We start from the raw sequence: 19,450 nt of genomic DNA, 5'->3' as shown, positions 1-19,450 counted from the left end.
CTTTAACCTAGAGCTCTGAATACAGTAGGTGCTTAATAAATATGTGTTGAGGTTGTTATTGGGGAAAGGACTAGGGAGCGGTCCCTTTTCAGACATGACTTTCTGCGGCTTTGGACAAGTCACTGTATTTTTCTGGGCCTCAGTTTCTTCATCTGTACAATGAGGTACTGACATAGACCATTTCAAAGACTCCCCCACTTTTGTCATTCTTTATTCAAAGAGCCCTCCCTGCTCTGACATTTTATGTTCTTGGTGTTCATCTTTCATGCTTGAGGAGAGTCAAAATGACACCACCATGTTGGGATCAAGGTACAATGTATCTGGCCGTGGCTGATCCGATCAGTAGGAGCTTGGAAGGCTCTGCCACAGGTCAGACACAAAGAGTTCACATGAGCATGATTCTCTAAATCTGTATATCTCCCATTTCTTTTGGGCTATTCTGCTTTACTCATAGAGTGCAGCACCTTCTCTGATGTGGGTACACCATGCTAGATGGTCCTCTGCCAGAATCTCCCATGTCACACAATTGATCCCAAAGTTCTTCAGAAACACCTTAAGAGTGTCCCTGTGTCACTTCTTCTGACCTCCATGTGAGCACTTGCCTTGTGTGAGTTCTTCGTAAAATAGTCTTTTAGGCAATTGAACAACATGGCCAGCCCATTGGAGTTGTGCTCTCTGTGGTAGAGTTTGAAGGCTTGGCAGTTCAGCTCAAGAGAGAACCTCAGTGCCTAGTACCTTATCCTGCCAGGTGATCTTCTATGTCCTAAGGCCTCTCTCAACTGACATTCTATATTAGAATGCCCTTTCCAATTCTGAAATTCTTTGGTCTGTCTTAGACTCTTCATTAACAAAATTGAAGTCATTATCTTCCTCCTCAAGCCCACTCCTTTCCAAACTTCCCTCTTAACTGTTGAAGGCCCCACCATCCTCCCAATGCCCAGACTCATGACCAGGCATCCTCCTTGACATCTCAGTCCCTCTCACTCACCCTATCTGATCAGTTGCCAAGATCTCTCACCTATGCCTTCTTCTCTCCTCTGGTCCTGCCATCCCCTTGGCACAGCCCTTGTCACCTTATGCTGGGACTGTGGCAAGGGCCTTCTGCTGGTTTTCTGACTGCAGACCACTCCTTATCTGCTTCATCTTCCACTCAGGGCTCTTCCTAAAGTACAGATCTGACTACATCATCTCTCTATTCAAAAAACTTCAGTGGCTGTCCATTATTTTTAGGGTCAGTTATAAAATCCTCTGGCATTCAGAGTTCTCCATAATCCAGTCCTCTCATATCTTCCCAATTTTCTTAAATCTATTTTGCCATCCTCTACATATCCTGAAATCCAGTGACACTGGCCTCATCCTCTCTGTCCTTCTTTCTCTTCCTCTTCTTTCCTCCTCTTGGCTTCCTTAGTTCAGGCCCCACCTTTTGGGAGAATCCTTTTTTTCTCTCCCTTAAAGCTAATGCCTTCCCTGTGATCATCCTCCATTTGTCCTAAATACATCATGGCTGTTTGCATGTTGTCTCCCTTATCAGACCTAGAGCTCCTCCAGAACTGGGACTATGTTTGGCTTAAGGCTTTTCTATCCCTAGTGTTTAGCATAGCACCTGGCATGCAGTAGGTGCTTAATAAATGTTGGTTGACTTGACTTTCCGTGTCTAATGTGCCATGTTTCCTGGTTCTTTTCAGTTTGACATTCTACGTTCTCTCCTGACTCTGGTATCCTCTGATTCTGTGGGATGCCCTCTGCCTTTCTTGCCCTATCTGATTGTACAGCCTGCATCCTCTGAAGTTATTCCTACATCACTTTGCATCTTCAGATGCCCCATCACTTTGCTTCATCTGATGTTGATGGGATGATGCTTGCAAGTTATCAGCTTTGGTGGCCCTTGTGTTTCTGGGCAGAGGTCCACACATCCTAGGGTGCAGACCAGGACCTTCCCTTGAGTACTGAATTGCTACTGATGGCATGTGGGAATTTAGAGCCACTAGATGCCCTCAATTCAATAAATATTTATTAAATACCTACTAAGTGCCATTCATTGTGCCAAACACTAGAGACAAAAATAAGAAAAAGAAAGTCTCTACCCTCCAAAAACTTACAATCTGATGAAAGACCACAGAGAAAGGAAGATGAAAGTGGGGCGTGGGGGAGGGAGCCCTAGTGGGGGGCATCATGTTCTGCAGAGTCAAACCAAGCAGAGCTGCTGTGGGAAATGAAAAGTTGTTTGGAAAGTTCTGAAAATTCTGAGCCCTCTCTCAAGGAAGGTTTTGGGAATTCACCAATCCCAGGACCAAAAAATGGAGTCAATCAGCATGATGATGAGATTTCAGGTGACCAGTTTATTCTGGGGGAGGCATGATATTCTGGGGATTCACCAAGTAGAGCTGCTGATGGAAAATAGAGAATTATCTGGATAGTTAAGTTTATGACTCCACCCTCCAGCTCTCCTATCAGAGAGGAGAGACTCTGTCTCTTTAGTAGACTCTGTCTAAGCCCCTTATCCTGCTCTGTGTAACCAGAGCTTGGGGGGGGGGGGGAGATGAGCTGGGGACTGGATTGGATGGGGAAGTTCACAGACCACTCTTGTTCTGGGAAGGTCCTTCAGTCAGTGAAGTCTACATTTCATCCTTTTCTAGCTCACCCTTTCCCAGGCTTCCCATAGTGAAGCAATCATCAAAAAGTCAAGATTTACTGCATCATAGAATCACAGTCCTAAAGTTGGAAGGAATCTTCTCCAACCCTATCATTTTACAGGTGAGAAAACTGGCCCAGCCGGCTGGCATTTGGGCACAGCTCAGACTAGAATACTAGTCATACATAGGGCCATAGATTTAGAGTTGAAAGGACCATTAGTGGTCCAACCTTCATTTTATAGATGAAAATATGGAAGCCCACAGAGGTTATGAGCTGGTCATTATGGTACCTTCTGATATTCTCTGATTCTGTGACTTTCCCAAGTGCATGCATTGGCAAAGTCAAGATTCAATCTGAAGCCAGGTTCTTCTGATTCCAAAGCCAACACTCTTTCCACCCAACTGTGTGGGTATCTAACTCTCAGTCCAAGGCTCTTTCCAGTCTTCATCGTATCTCGCATACTACACTGTGAGATTTCTTGCAGGCTTTTTTTTCCCTTAAGCCTGAATTAAACTAGGAGGGTCCTTTGGAAAATTATGATGTCTTCATGATGTAACATGAAGTAGTTTTCACATCTTCCTCTTCACAGGGAACTTCCCACCATGTTCAAGGTCTTTAAGCCAAACTTTGGTTAGGACAGAAAGCTCTATCTGTGGGATGTGTGCCTGGAGGGTTCCTACCCCATTTCTCCCTGACCCCTTCTCTGGCCAGCCTCATTTCCTGCTATCTCTGACTCATTTTGCAGAGGAATATCCTCCTAGTTGGGAACTGAGTTGATCTATCAAGTTTGAGCCCATGATGGTTGAGTGATGGTGGTAGGGTGCTAGGGTGAAGTGAGGGGGATGCCTCTCCATGATCCTTCCAGGTCATTGCTCTCTGGCTGCAAGGAACCACCCCCCTCCTTTATCTTCCTAGCCTGATAAGGTTACTTTTTCAGTTGCCAACCAGGGGTCTGCTCTGATTGTGTTCATTCTGTTGCGTGTTCTCCTCCTTATGTTGTGAAGGTTATAAAATGAAAACCCAGCGAAGGATGACAGATTGCAAGCAGAGAATTTCTGGATGCTAAATGCAAATTACCTACTTCCTGGCACATCCAATATGCAGATTGTCTCCCTCCCCCTTTAAGAGGGAAAAAACCCTCTCCTATGAGTTGGTGAGTTGTTAGTACTGAATATCAAATACTATCAAGACGGCTTTTAACATGTCACGCTCTGCTTCCCGACACATAATGAATCAGCGGGAAAGGAGAGTTCTATAGGGAAAAAAGTGCCTTATGAAAGGAAGGTTAATAAACATACGCACCAGTTCTTCCCATCCCCCAACCTCCCCCCTTCCCGCCACCCTTCCTTAAGAGCTACAAAAGTAAAACTGGTTTAAAAGTACATTTGATTAAATTTAAGGTCATAACCCAGAAAGAAGAAAGAAAAACAGAGGAAGATGAAAGGGAATTTCCAGTTTAAAATAGAACAAAACAAGACACCTCCAGAATGACAGGGGAACAGATTTGCCAATCATTTTCACTTCAACGCAGAGAGAGCTGGTGCTGGCAGAGGAGACCTGCCATTGGAGCATTTCCTAGGATGATGCCCTGGTAAATCTCAGCTTCCTGATTACCAGCTGATGACCTGGCCCCTCAGAGGGAGGGAGATGGGGGGATGTGCCAGGAGGCCCTTCTTCTCAGAGCATCCCTCTCAACCCTATCTGCTAAACATCATTCTCAGGCCAGGGGGACAAGCCAAGGCTTATCTTGACAGAGGACAGTAGGGGAAGGTGGGAATAGGAGCCAGTGGTGGATAGGACCTATTCTTCTCTTTCCAAGAATCTGGGCAGCGCTGCCTTGTGAAAAGTTCACTGAGGCAGAATCAGGAGAGACGCAGCTTTGAAGCCCTTGCAACTCACCAACTGTGATACCACACAAATACACACGTCACACAACTGCTCTGAGCCTTGGCTGACCTCTCCATAATTTCTTTTTTGTCTGAACCTGCCATTTGACTGGCGTAGGCAGAGGTGTCCAACACTCAACATTCCAGAGAGCTAGCTGATCCAGATTAAAATGTAATTGAGAAAAATTAACTAAATGAATAAAATACAAAGGAATATTTGTTCAGTCATGTCTGACTCTCAGTGACATCTGGGGAGATACTGGAGTGACTTCTCCAGCTCATTTTACAGATGAGGAAACTGAGGCAAACAGGGTGAAGTGACTTGCCCAAGGTCACACATCTAGTGAGTATCTGAGGGTGGATTTGAATTCAGTTTCCTTACTACAGGCCTGTACTCTTTCCACTGTACCACCTAGCTGCCATAACACCTTACTCCCCGCATCAGGTATAATTATCCCTTCCTCAGCATGGGGGATAGGGGTGCAGCACCCCTTCGATATGGAAAATCCACATAAAATTTTTTGGCCCTCCTTTTCCAGAGAAGAAGTCTGAATTTCTTCTTTTTCTTTTATGGGCTGTTTATAGTACTTTATTGTAAAATTTAGGTTAAGTATTTAGACATAGGCTCTGTGTCATCTGATGGCCCTCATGTATAGTCTGAGACTTCCACAAAACTCTCCCCAAATTCTCCTTTAATTTCTTATGCCAACTTGTGATATACCGAAATCTTGATGGGAAAAATTGTGATGTGAAAGGAATGACTGCAGTCCATGGACACCCGGCCTCTCTGTTGTTCCTCACATAGGATACTCATCTCCTGACTCCAGGCTGTCCCCCATGCCTGGAATGCCCTCCCTTCTCATCTCTGCCTCCTGGATTTTTTCAGGTCCCAGATAAGATCCCAATTTCTGCAAGAACTGCTTCCCAGTGAGTCAGGCAGTCAGTAAACATTTATTAAGTGCCTACTGTGTGCCAGGCACTATGCTAAGTCCTCCTTAGTTCTAGTGTCTTTCCTCAGAACATCCCAGGATTACAGGGTCAGTATATATTAGAACATGGACTTGAATTATAACTAATAAATACACATTACTTTGTAATTCATTTCTCTGTGATTTTTATTCACATATCTGAATACATGCTGTTTCTCCTGTCCCCAAACAAACAGGATACTTGGCACATAGTAGACATCTAATAATTTCTTACTCAGTGATTGAGTAGAATGTAAACTCCTTGAGGAGAGGAATTATTTTCATTAAAAAAGTCCTTGTGTCTTTTATACTAGGCATGAATAGGCACTGAATTGAATTTATAATACAACATAGCCTCATGCTCCAAGAGAATCCTCAGGGATCCCAAGTGGAAAGAGCCATCATGAGCAGGACTGGGTTTGGGCTTCCTTTCTGCCACTACATCCCGAACAGCTGGGTGGTAGATAGAGTACGAGGCCTGAAATCAGGAAGACTTGTGTTCAAATCTGGCCTCTGACACTTACTATTTGTATGACCCTAGCAAGCCATTCTACCTGTTTGCCTTAGTTCGCTCATCTGTAAAATGGGGACAATAATAGTGCCTACCGACTAAAAATTGGCATTTTTAGAGTTGTTTTGAGGATCAAATGTGATCACTGTAAAGCACTTTGCACAGTGCCTGCACATAGTAGGTCCTATAGAAATGTTACCTAGTATTACTGTTGCTATTAATAACACTACTACTACTACTACTACTACTACTACTACTACTACTACTACTACTACTACTACTACTACTACTACTACTACTACTGCTACTTGCTATGATTATTATTTGTTACCTGACAAAAGCAGAACTGGATGCAAGGATTTCTGGTTTCTTGGATGACAGGCTCTTTGGGGGTGGGGGTGGGGTGGAGCTGTTTGTATGAATTTGAGCCAGGACTCACAGTGAACCCAAATAATAATTTTGGGAGAAAGGGCACTAAAAACTGGGGTAGGGAGACCAGGAGGAATCAGGAAAAGCATCGTGTAGAAGGCAGCCCTTGAGCTGAACCTTGAAAGAAACCAGGAATTCCAAGAGGCAGACTTGAGGAAGCAGCTGGTTCCAGGTGCTGGGGATGGCCTGTACCAAGGCATGAATGATCCAGTTCTGGGTGTGAAATGGTGAGGAGGCCAGTATGATTGCAAGGAAAAATGGGAGGTGGGGAATAATGTGCAAGAAAACTGGAACGGGAGGAAGGGACCAGGTTATGAAGAGACTTAAAAATCAAACAAGGGATTTTATTTGGTCGTAGAGGTCACTGGAGTTTACTGACCTTGGTGGGGAGGTGTGACCTGTTCAGATGTACACTTGAGGAAAATGACTCTGGTGGAGGTGGGTGGGGGATTGTGCTGGGGAGAGCTTGGAGGTAGGGAGGCCAGATAGGAGGATGTTGCAATGTTTCATGTGAGTGGTGAGGAAAGCCTGCATCCAGCTGGCGGCTGTGTGAATGGAGAGAAGGGAAGGAATACAAGAGCTATTGTGGAGATAGAAGTGATATTGGGCAGTGGATTGAAGAGCCAGGAGGAGAGGACGACCTTGAGACTATGAACCTGGGTGATAGGGTGAGTCCCAGTAACAGGGGGAAGTTTTTAACAGGAGAAAGGTAATGAGTTAGGGATTCCCACGGCTTATCTAGTTCAAAATACCCAGGAGGCAGCTGGTGATGTGAGGCTGGAGCTCAGGAGAGACACTAAGGCTGAATATATCACTGGGGGAAGCACCTAGTGATAGTGATTAAGCCCTGGGGAAAAATGAGATCACTAAAGAGGAATTATAGAAATAAATGAGAAGAGGTCCCAGGACAAAATGACCCTAGAAGATGGCTGACTGCTGAGAGTGGGGGAACTGGTGCCTGCTACCTCCTAACAACGTCAGTCATCCAGATAGTGCACTGGACTGACTCTGGAGGTGGTGAGCTCCCCATCCCTGGAGATCTTCAAACAGTGGCCAGGTGACCGCTTCTTGGGGATGTTGAAGAGGGGATTCTTGCCAGGTACTGAGTGGTCTCTGAGATCCCTTCTAAATTATGAGATTCTCTGAATCTGAGCTGTCAGCTCATTTTTTAAGGGGGAGGGGTGGTGGGCTGATCTGTGATTTCATTGGCATAGGGTTTGAGAATGACCTGGGATTCTAAGAAATCCAGGTATTAATATTGGGGACAGAATTTAAACCCGGGGTCTTTCTGACTCCAGCTCTAAATGAACTCTCTCCTACACCATGCTGTAAGAGGAGGACTGACAGGCCAGATATCATATGGATAGTCGATCAAAGGAGATGAGACTTCTGTCTTTCTCGTTAGAAGGGGAGGTCTCTCTCCTCACTCTGGCTGCTGTCTGGGAAGGAGCCCTAGAAATATGATGCCAGGATAGTCTCCAATCACTGTAAATGCCATTCACCCAATATCTAGTGCCACCCATCCGATGCTAGGCACATTTTAAGCCAGGAAACTGGGCAGAGGGAAGGAAGCTCCTCGTTGGTCCTGTTCATCAGGTAATTTTACGTGCCCATCATTCTTTACTTTCTAACTAAAGGTTAAGGTCCCTGGAAAGCAAGCTATGTGGTGCAGTGGATAGAGCCCTGGGCCTACAGTCAGGAAGAACCAAGTTCAAATTTGGCCTCAGGCACTTATTAATTGTGTGACCCTGGGCAAGTCACTTCACCCCACTTGCCTCAGTTTCCTCATCTGTAAAATGGGAATCATCATAGCACCTCTCTTCCAGGGTTGTCATGAGGCTCAAATGAGATAATAATTGCATAGTAGGCTTTGTATTAGTTATGATTAATAGTCTGGCACTGTCTGCCATCTCTTTCTCTGTCTGAGTGAAAGAAAGAATACTTTCAGGGAACTAAGAAGCCCCTGGTTCTTCCTTCCTGGTTTTCCCCAAGACCTTAGAGCCCCAGACCTCATGTTGGCAGGGCCCTCCCAGGAGCCTCTGCTCAAGGACCTCTGCTGATCAAGTGCTCACTGTCTCACCCATTGTAGTGCACTTTTCACTGTTAGGAACAGCTCCCTTATTCTGGCCTGTTTAGCTTTTGGAGTGAAGTTTTCTTGAGGAGGTGGAGGAGTGGAGAGGGAGGAAAGGCCCAGGCTGTCAGCCATGCCTGAGTTATACAGGGCCCTCTTCAGCAACAATAGAAGTCACTTTTATATAATAAACTGTTGAAAAACTGGTAGATATGGATGTGATCTCTCTCCCTCCCTCCGCCTTCCTGTTTTCTCCCTTCCTCTCTCTCTCTGTCTCTCTCTCTCTCTCTCTCTCTCTCTCTCTCTCTCTCTCTCTCTCTCTCTCTCTCTCTCTCTCTCTCTCTCTCTCTCCCTCCTCCCTCTCTCCCTCCCTCTCCCTCTTTCCCTCCTTCCTTCCCTTCCCCTCTTTCTGGATCTATCTCCCTGTCTCTGTCTCTCCTCCATTTCCTTGTCTTTCCTTCCCTCTCCTCTCCCTTTCTCTTTCTTTCTCTCTGAAGAGACAAAGGGATACATCACTGTTTTCTGAGTTTAGAAACAAAAGCCAAAAGAGAGTAGACACTCAATTGAGTCCGGCCACTACCACTCAACGCCCAGAGGGTTCTAGAAGACGTTAACTCCAGCTCTCACAAGGTCCTGGGGAAGCTGGGGAGCTGTTCTTTTCAGCTCCTCACTTTAGCAATTATCTTGGAATTTCAAAGTAGGGACTGATTTTGGGGAAAACCACTAAGTAAACAAACAAATGCAAAGATTGGTGGTTGCTGGTTTGATGGAATCTCAGAGATGAGCTGACAGGGGAAGGGGTCTGTTCTAAGACGAGGAGCTGGCACGGTCAGGCCCCTGTGGTGCCCAGGCTATTCCTCTTTCCAGAGGCCATGAGAAATCCTTCACAGGAGAGCAGGGCCAGTGACCTAGCTGGGGGAGGAGGAGAGTAAGAGAACAGGGAGGACTGCTCTCCACTCCCTCCCCCAGCCCAGCTCTGAACAAGGGGCTAATTGTCTTCAGTTTTCGTTGTAGTCTGGTTGTAGTTCCCCAGGGGCAGAGGGATCTGAAATAATGAGTGATGGAGCACTGAGGAGAAGGGAAATGAGATTACTGCTTATGACACTGACTAGTGGTGCAACCAGAGTCTGAGCCTCTGGGCCCTCCTCTTCCTCAAGAGAGAGTCATGGGATCCTAGACCTAAAGTCGGATGGGACCTTAGAGTCTGTGTAGTCCTCATTTTACATATGGGAAAACTGAGGCCCAAAACGATGAAGTCATTTTTCCTGTAGTATTTTAATACCTGTAATACCTACCTCCCACATACCGGGTAGACACCCTGTAGCGAAGGTGACGGGGGTGGGGCAAGGGCAACAGTCCCAGAGGATGGATTGCAATCTGTATCACTAAAGAAAATACCCACATGGATAAGATTCCAGATCACCTGGATAATTTGAATAGTCAAGTATCTAATGCATAGGGCTGTTGTGGGAATCAAGAGAGCTTCCACTTATCTTACTGATAATGTCACTTATCATTATTACCTCAAATACTTTCCAATCCTAGAAACTACAGCAGCTCAGCTAAAGAGACGATAGCCTGAGACTGGAAAGCTACTTGTGGGGTAGGTGATAGAGTGGGAGCTCTTAACTTGGGGTTCATGGATAGCTCCCTCCCAAAGGGTCTGTGGATAAGTTTCAGGGGCTCCATAAACTTCTATGGGAAAACAGTGACATCTTTTATTTCACTAATCTTGAATCAAAATTTGGCATTTACCTCAATTACAAATATAGGCAACAAAGATGCTTCTGAGAAGGGTTCATGAGCTTCACCAGATTGCCAAGCAGGGGTGGGGGTTGGGGATGGGGTCGATGACACATATAAAGTGAAGGATCTCTGTTTTAGAGAGCATTCCTGGTCCCATTTGGGTTATGCTCAATGGCCTCTGAGGTCTTATGTAGCGCTGAGATTCTAGGAGTCTGAGGGTCTAGTTCCCCAAGATCCTCTCGTCTGCTCCCTCTATGCTTTCAGTAATCACATCCCCTCCCCACTCGGTGACTTTATCACATTTGTGCCAAGAACGCCTAATCGATATACCCAGCTCCAGTCTCTCTCTTGAGCTTCAGTCCTATTTCATCAATTGCCTATTGGACATTTCAAGCTGAATGCCCCGGACATATCTCTAACTCAACATGTCCAAAACTGAACTCATTGTGTTCTCCCTCACATTGGCCCCTCTTCCAAAATTCCCTATTTCTGTTAAAGGTACCACCATCTTTTCAGTCTCCTGGCTTTATAATATCATTATTGTCCATGGTTTCTCATTCTTACCCTACACATTCAATTGGTTGCCAAACTTTGTCATTTCTACATTTACAATAGGTAATTAAGTGGATGGGGCACTGGATCTGGAGTCAGGAAGACCTATGTTCAAATTCTGCCTCAGACACTTCTTAGCTGTGTGACTCTGAGCAAGTCACTTCACCTCTGTTTGTCTCTGTTTCTTCATCTATAAAATGGGGATCATACCATTGCCTACCTCTCAGGGTTTTTGTGAGGACCAAATAAGCTATTTGTAAAGCACCTTCCTAATCTTAAAGTGTATGTAAATGTGATCTATGATTATAATACTTGTTATCTCTTATCTGTCATTTTCTGTCTACTCACACAGTTTCCATTTGGGTTCAGGCCCTCATCACATCCCAACTAGATTATCCCAATGACTTTCTTGTTGGTCCCCCTTCAAGGATTTCCTGACTCCATGGCTGCTGCCAAAGTGATTCTTCTATAAAGATAATTCTGACCACATCACCCTTCTAGCTGACAAACTCTAAGAACTCCCCACTGCCTCTATGATGGGAGATTTTAAGCTTTTTGTGTGTGTTCTGGACCCCTTTGGAGACTTCTGGTGAAGCCGATGGGTCCCTTCTCAGAATCAGGTTTTTAAATGCATGAAATAAAATACATAAGATAATAAAGGAAGCCAATAATAGTGAAATAAAGTCATCAAACTATTATTTTAGAAAACAACCTTGAGGATCTCAGGTTAAAACCTTCTGATCTAGAATCAAATATAAGATCTTCTGTTTGGCATTTAAAGTCCTCTACCATCTGACCTCAACATATATTTCCAGCCTCCTTAGACATGACTTACCCTCCCAGTCAAACTGGCTTCTCTTCTTTCTACATGAAATTCCATCTCCCATCTCCACACCCTTGTCCTGGCTGTTGCTTATGCCTGGAATGCCTTTCTCCATCACTTCTGCCTTGTTCAATCCCTGGTTTCTTTAAAAAGCCACCATCAACAGGACCCTTTCCTGATCCTTCTTTCCCAAACAACAGTTAGCAATCTTCCTCCCCAATTACTTTTCATTGAATGACTTTCTGCTTATTCAGAGTTATGCTATATAAAACCTATATATTTATGCTCTCTCTCTATACACACACATATATATATACATATGTGCATATACATATATATACACACACACATATATATACATAAATACATATATAGATATATACATACACACATATGTATACACATACACACACACATACACCTTCCCAATTGGAATGTAAGCTACTTGCAAATAGGGGCTAATTCATTCTTTATTATTATTCGCACTTAGGATGGTGCCTGATGTAGTAGAAGCTTAGTAAATGCTTGTTGACTGATTGGCTGATTTCAAGTAAATTGTCATGGATGTAGCACAACCATTGAATGGGGCAGAATTGGCCCAGAATGACAGGGGTCAAGCTCCTCCCTTTGTGAGAGGACAGTTCTGGGCTGGCTCTAGAAGTCGTGTGTGGAGTCAGTAATGGCGCCTGAATGAGCTACTTCAGGAGAAGCAGGGTGCAGTAGAATGGCTGGATTTGGTGCCAGAGGACCCAGATGGGAACATCTGGGTGACCTTGGACAAGTCCCCTCCCCTCTGGCCTTTATCTTCTTCACTGGTAAAAGGTGGGGTTTGTACTAGGGTATGTTCCAGCTCTAAGTCATTGGGTTTATGATTTATGAAAGAAGGGGACTCAGGAATGAAATTTAGGAAAAGAGAGTCCCAGCTAAGAATTGCAAGGAACCTCCTTGGTTCTGAGTAGAAGATACTGTAATGCAGTGGGAAATTCACCAGACTAGGTGTCTGAAAACCTGGGTTCTAGTCTCAGCTTTAGTAATCAGTTGGTCATTCAACAAACATTCACTAAGTATCTACTATGTCACGGGCAGGGGCTGGGGATGCAAAGAAAAAAGACTCTGCCCTTAGCTTATATCCAACTAGAGGAGGCCACATATACATACGTGGATGTAGACAAAATAAATACAAGGCAATGGGAGAGGGGGCAGGTACCAGCAGTTGGGGGATCACCCCTCCAATTTATCCTATTTGTGTCTGGTTCCCATTGTTGCTTGTATACTATCTTCCCCATCAGAATGTGAGCTCCTTGAAGGTAAGGAATGTGTTGTCTTTCTAAATGTCCCCAGAGCTTAGGAGAGTGCCTAGCACATAGCAAGCGCTTAAAAAATGCTTGCTGACTGATGCATAGAAGGTTTGGGTGAGCTGAGGTGTACAGGAATCTAGGGACCTTGGTCACATAGGGCACAGCTTCCTTTCAGGCCTCAGTTTCCTTACCTGTAAAACAAGGGAGTTAGACTAGATGACCCCCTAAGATGTTAGCCCTGATTCCATTTTGTCCCTGGAGATACTGAAAAGGAAAACTGGAGGGAGAATCCTGGAAGTGTGTTTCCATTGAAGGTCCTGGGAAGAGAGGGGGACTCCCCACTCAACTTCATTCTTGGGTGCTGGGGACCACTGGGACAATGTGGAAGAAGGGACTGTGATGACCAGGGCTTGCCATGCCTTTCTTTGTTCCAGGTTCCCCACTTCCCTGAGCTGGTGAGGGAAGCATGACGTGGGGAGGTAAGTAGCCCCAGCCTAATCCTTGAGAACAGTGGGCATCAGGGACTCTCCTGCCAAGGAAGATGGGGCACTGAGGGCAGTGGGAGGCTGCCTCAGCTTTTCTGTCCTCCAGGGAGCCCTGGCCTGCTTGGTTGCCTCATTCCCACTAGCTACTAGTTTTTAACACAAGAAGGATGTCTCCATGGCAACGGGGTCAATGGGAAATGGCAGGCGCCTTGGTTTAATTTTCACTCCATCCTTGTTGACAGCAATAAAGGCCTGTTTCTGATTCCTTGGTTCAACTGGATGGAATTGTCACCAGATTTAACTTTTCATAACCTGACACCCACACACTATTCAATTCCCTTCTCCTCTCCAACTGCTGTCCTTCCATTTTCTTCTTGGTTCTGGGCACAAAGTCTTCTTGGCTCTCTTTCTATAGGCTAGTAAGATCATAGATTTGGAGCTGGAAGAGACCATAGAAACCTCCTCATTTTTGAGTTGAGGAAACTGAGTCTGAGTGGGAATGTTACTTGGCTAAATAAGGGATGTATCATGAAATTATGGGACCTTGGGTCAAGGACTGGAAGGGTACCTTAGAAGGCATTTCATCCAACTCTCTCATTTTACAGATGAGGAAACTGAGTCTGAGAGGGGACATAATTTGTCTGAGGTTATTTAGATCAAGGATTTATGGGATCATTGATCTAGGGCTGGAAAGGGACCTTAGAGGTTATCTGACCCAATTCTTTCATTTCAGACCTAGAGAAGTTAAGAGTCTTGCTCCAAGCAAGTACAAAGACAAGATTTGTACAGGACTCCAGTGTCAGTGGGCTCCTTCCCCTACACTATGCTGGGCTTAGAACCAGGCTCTGCTTCCCAAGCGCAATGCTACATCATGGACAGCTAAGATAAAGGCCAATAATATTTATACGGTACATCAAGGGGCCAATATTTATATGATACATCAAGGTTTGTAAAGTGTTTTACAGAATCCTCTCATTTGAAACTCATGAGAAACCATGCCAAGTGTGTACCCATTATTCACTCCATTCTACAGAAGAGGGAAACTACTGCTCAGATGAGCTAAAGGATCTGCGAGTGGTCACACAGCTAGTCAGTGTGGGGTCAGGTTTCAAACTCAGGTCTCTCCAAACTTCATTGAATCATGAGAAAGGGGTATGTGTGTGTGTGTGTGTGTGTGTGTGTGTGTGTGTGTGTGTGTGTGTGTGTGTGTGTGTGAGAGAGAGAGAGAGAGAGAGAAAGAGAGAGAGAGAGGAGAGAGAGAGAGAGAGAGAGAGAGAGAGAGAGAGAGAGAGAGAGAGAGAGAGAGAGAGAGAGAGAGAGAGAGAGTCTATTTCTCTCTTAATTTTGGTTGTTGTCTGAGCCCTGGTATGATAATTTCTGCCCCTTTTGACCCCTTTGCTAAGTGAATTCTCTGTTCCAGCACTGAGTCTTCTCATGGAAATCTGACTGCAGTGGAGAATTAAACAGACAGGAATGTGATTAGGAATTCAATTTCATTCCTTTCCACTTAGCAGAGTTGGAGGAAGACTGAGGTGTTCCGACCCGGGGGGTGGGGGGGTTCTAGAGTGATGGCCACTCAGCCTCTTGGCTAATGGGCACATTCTACCACCTGAAGTTTGGGGTGTGTACTAAAGGAACAGGGCTTTCTGCCCTCCCTTTAAATACCAGCCTTAGACTGTGGCTGTGACATTCCCCTCCTGACTCAAAGACTGATAACCATGCCTCTGTTGCCTGCCTGGGGGCTTCTCAGCCTGGAATGTTCCACCATCCCCTTGGCCTTCTCACCTTTCAAGGCCTGCCCCTTTTCCCAGTGGTGATTTCCTTCTGCAGCCTCCATTTTGCGGAGGGTCCAGGCTAGCCAGCCTTCATTTCCATCCTGATTGTGCCCCCCCCCTTGCCTTCTGGACTTTATAACCATGTCCCTGTGACAGTCCTTCTGTCATTGTTTTCTACCTCCCACCCCCTCACCCCCCTTCAGCTCCTCTTTGTGCTTCCTCTTTGCCCATCAGAGTGTAAGTACCTGGAGTGCAGGGATTGTATTTCTTTTTGCTTATATTTGTATCCCCAGTACTTAGAATATTGCCTGGCACATAGAGAGCACTTAATAAAAACTTCTTTCCTCCTTCTTTTCCTCCCTCCCTCCCTTCCTTCCTCTCTCCCTCTCCCTCCTCCTTCCTTCCTTCTATCCTTCCTTCCTCCCTCCATCCCTCCCTTCATCCTTCCTTCCTTCCCTCCCTACTTTTCTTCCTCCTCCTTTTCCTTCCTCTTTTCCTCCCTCCTTCCCTTTCTTCTTTCTTTCCTTCCTTCCCTCCTTCTTTCCTCCCTCCCTCCCTTTTTTCCTTTTCATTCCTTCCCTCCCTCCTTTCCTTCCTCCCTCCCTTCCTCCTTCCTTCCCTTTCTTCTTCCCTTCCTTCCTCCCTCTTTCCTTCATCCCTCCCTCCCTCCTTCCTTCCTTCTTCCCTCCCTCTCTCCTTTCTTCCCTTCTTTCCTTCCTTCTTTCTTTCCTTCCTTCCTTCCTTTCTTCCTCCCTCCCTTCCTTGGACTAGGTGATCTCTAAGTTCATCCTAAGGCAGTGTGGCAGACTAAATACAGTGCTAGACTTCATGTTGGGAAGACTTGGGTTCAAATCCTTCCTTTGAAACTTACTAGCTATGCGACCCTGGGCAAGTCACTTAGTCCTCTGTAAAATGGTAATGGACATAATGATTTCTGAGGTCCCTCCTAGCTTTAAATCTATAATCCTATAGCTTTTGTGGGCCTCAGTTTCCTCACCTATAAATAAGGGAGCCCTTTGAGGTCCTTTCTACATCTAAATCTATGCTCCTATATGTCATTCCAGCTGTAAATCAAAGATTCTGTCCCTCTAAATAATCTCTGAGAAGCATGGTAAGATGGAGGGAGAGGGGGAAGGTAAGCATTTATACATCACCTACTATATGCTAGGCATTGTGCTAAGTTGTTGACAAATATTCCATTTCATCCTCACAACAACCCTGCAAGGGAGATTTTGCTATTCTCCCCATTATACAGGGGAAAGGAAACTGAGACAGACAGGGTCACAGTATTAGTAAGTATCTGAGTTAGGATTTGAACTTAGGTCTTCCTGCCTCTACGCCCAGCACTCTATCTGATGTGCCACCCAGCTGCCCCAATTGTTGTAATGCTTGGACTTGGAATCAGGATGACCTGAGTTTAGATCCAACCCCTAACACTTAGGAATTATTATGATTGTTTACCATGGACAAGTCAATTAACCTCTCTAAACCTCAGCTTCTTCACCTGTAAAATGGGTATCTACCTTATGTGGTTGTTACAAGCTTAAGCTGAGGGAGCAAAGCTCTTTGCAAATACAGATGCCACTTATTTCAATATTCCAGTGGATCTGTGACCTCACAGAGCTGGAAGCTGTCTCCAAGGATGGAGATCACAACTGGCCCTGGGCCAGTGCATCCTGGGGGCCTCTCATCCTTGCCCTTTCCCATACTCTGCACAAGGGACCTACTCAATGCCTGGAGACTCTGCTTTATTCTCTTGACATCTCTGGCTGCTGTTAGAGAACATAGGCTGTCCACTGGTCATCCCTCGTCCTCGCTATGGAACTGATCCAAATCCAGCTTGGGCTGAGAACTCCCTCTCCCCTCTGTCTGGAGCTCTTCCTATTTTGCTGAATACCGTCCTTACTGTCCCTGGGGCCCCTTCCTCATCTGATTGGAGAAGGCTGAGGATGGACCATGGACAGTTCCTCCGAGATCCTCCAAGAGGTCGCCCAGGGCAGCCATCTCTTCATCTCCCCATTAAACTGGGGGGCAAGGACTGTCTTCTGGCTTCCTTTGTATCCCCAGTGTTTAGCACAGTGCCTGGTATATCAGAGGAACTTAATAAATGTTTATTAACTGACTGAGATCAGGAATTGTATGTGTGTACTAGAAGAGACTCCCCTTTCTGATTGGATTCCAGTTTAGCATAGCAGGCTATAATGAGGAGAAAATGACAGTCTTCAGAAACTCTCCCAGCACGAAGAGCCAGGGGAGCCTTAAAATGACTCTTTTACCAACTCAAGGACTCTACTGTAGTGGGGAGGGTGGATCTATGGAACCAGATTCATTACCCTAAAATTTTCCAAACACTGCTTCATGTGTATCAGGAAAGGAGCAAAGGATCATGGGAGCATAACATTAGAGCTGGAAGAAACCTCAGAAGTCACCTAGACTCAACCCTTCATTTTATAAATGAGGAAACTGAGGCTGAGAGAGAGAAGTAACTTACCTATGGTCCCCCAGGCATTAAGGGCCAGGTGAAGGACGTGAACCTGGGTCCTCTGATTCCAAAGTCTGAGTCTTCCCACTGTTCCATGTGAAGGGAAGTCCTCAGTCTGACCTCTGTGATTTTACAGCTGAAAATACTGAGAGCCCAAGAAGGGAAGGGACTTGCTGAAGTTTACACAGGTAGGAGGTAGCAGAGCAGGGACACAACCCAAGTCTTCATGGTGCAATGAAAAGACCAGCAGACTTGAAGTCAGAGGTCCTTAGCTGATTGTGCAACATGGCAGCCCAGTAAGGCCACATTGGAGCCCAACATCCTGTGGGCATGTTATTCAGAATGAGGAGACTGCAATCACTTTACGCTCTGCTTTGGCAAGACCATACCTGGGGCTTTAGGAAGGACCATGGAGAGTTGAGGAGGTTCTAGAGAAAGTGACAAGATAATGAAGGGCCTTGAGTGATGTACTAAGAGGATGTGCTGCAGGATCTGGAGATGTTTAGGCTGGAGAAAAGAGCTCATGAGAGCTGCCTTCAAGCATTCAAGGGTCATCATGGGGCAAACAGAGCAGACTCTTCTGATTGGTCCCCAAGGCAGGACTGGTAGCCATGAGTAGAAGTGGCTGCTTTGGGTTTGACATCAAGAAAGATACCAGTAATTAGAGCTGCCCAAGGTGGAATGGGCTGTCTTAGTTGGTCGCAGCTGTTCTTTAAGCAAAGACTAAATGACCACTTATTAGGTATGAGGGGAATGTTCTTAAATATGTGAAACCATGAATCTTTATTACATACAACTTTTTTCAAAGGACATTGTAAGTTGATTTGTTACTTTTGAAGCTGTCCTGCTGCCTGTGCCTCTGGCCTTACTTCTATTTTCTTCTGAGTGTTTTAAAAAAATGCTTCAATGCCCTTCTTTAGTTTCTTTTCTTCTCTTTTGGCAACATTATCACTAGTTCCCCCCATTCTCCCAATCCCCCCACAAGACCCCCCAAACCAAACTACAACCCTGGTACCAATGGAAACAATAAGTATGTCAAATAAAACAATTTTACATATTTACCAAAACTCTATGCCTCATTCTGCACCTTGAATCTATCAATTATCTGTCAGAAAGTGGGTACCATGTTTATCAAGTACCTTGGGTCTGTCATTCCTCTGTCAGCAGGTGGGTACGATATTTCAGTATGTATCTTGGATTCACCACCCCTCTGCTAGGATATAGGTACCATGTATCATCATGCACCTAAGTTCCATCATCCCTCCATCAGCAGGTGAATACCATGTATCATCATGCACCTGGGGTCCATCATCCCTTCATCAGCAGGTAGGTACCATGTATCATCATGCACCTGGGGTCCATCATTCCTCCACCAGCAGGTGGGCACCATGTATCATCATGCACCTGGGGGCCATTATCCCTTCATCAGCATGTGGGTACCATGTATCATCATGCACCTGGGGTCCATCATCCCTCCATCAGCAGGTAGGTACCATGCGTCATCATCCATTAAATGAGATCCTTTTGAAGGTGCAGGCTTGATTAAGTGACTGTTTCCAACTCTGGAATTCTGGGATTTTATGAATAAAGTTCACATCATAGGATCATAGAATCCTAGATTTAGAGCTGGAAGGGATTTTAGAGAACTACTAATCCAACACCCCCTTCCCATTTTATAGATGAGGAAATGGAGGTTTGGAGAGATTTAGTAACTTGTCCAGGCTCACATGGCTAGTAAGTGTCAGAGGTGAGATTAGAACTCAGCTCTTCCTGACCACAGGTCCAGTGCC

The 19,450-nt window shown here is 45.3% G+C and overlaps 1 protein-coding gene and 1 long non-coding RNA gene across 2 annotated transcripts in view; one reads left to right on the top strand and one right to left on the bottom strand.

Moving 5' to 3' along the window:
• The window catches only part of LOC140504142 (uncharacterized), a 143,178-nt gene extending 128,538 nt beyond the window's left edge, over positions 1-14,640 (top strand). The window contains exons 4-6 of the long non-coding RNA XR_011966974.1: positions 10,045-10,102; positions 13,353-13,397; positions 14,137-14,640. This is a non-coding gene — a long non-coding RNA (uncharacterized lncRNA). The remainder of the gene's footprint in view (positions 1-10,044; positions 10,103-13,352; positions 13,398-14,136) is intronic.
• LOC140504140 (calmodulin-binding transcription activator 1-like) overlaps positions 1-19,450 on the bottom strand; it is a 1,000,289-nt gene that overhangs the window by 135,453 nt on the left and 845,386 nt on the right. The window lies entirely within an intron of this gene.

Source organism: Notamacropus eugenii, chromosome 5, assembly GCF_028372415.1.
Source record: "Notamacropus eugenii isolate mMacEug1 chromosome 5, mMacEug1.pri_v2, whole genome shotgun sequence".
NCBI lineage: Eukaryota > Metazoa > Chordata > Mammalia > Diprotodontia > Macropodidae > Notamacropus > Notamacropus eugenii.
The sequence above is the reverse complement of the archived record's forward strand: the minus strand, read 5'-3'. Positions and strand labels throughout refer to the sequence as shown.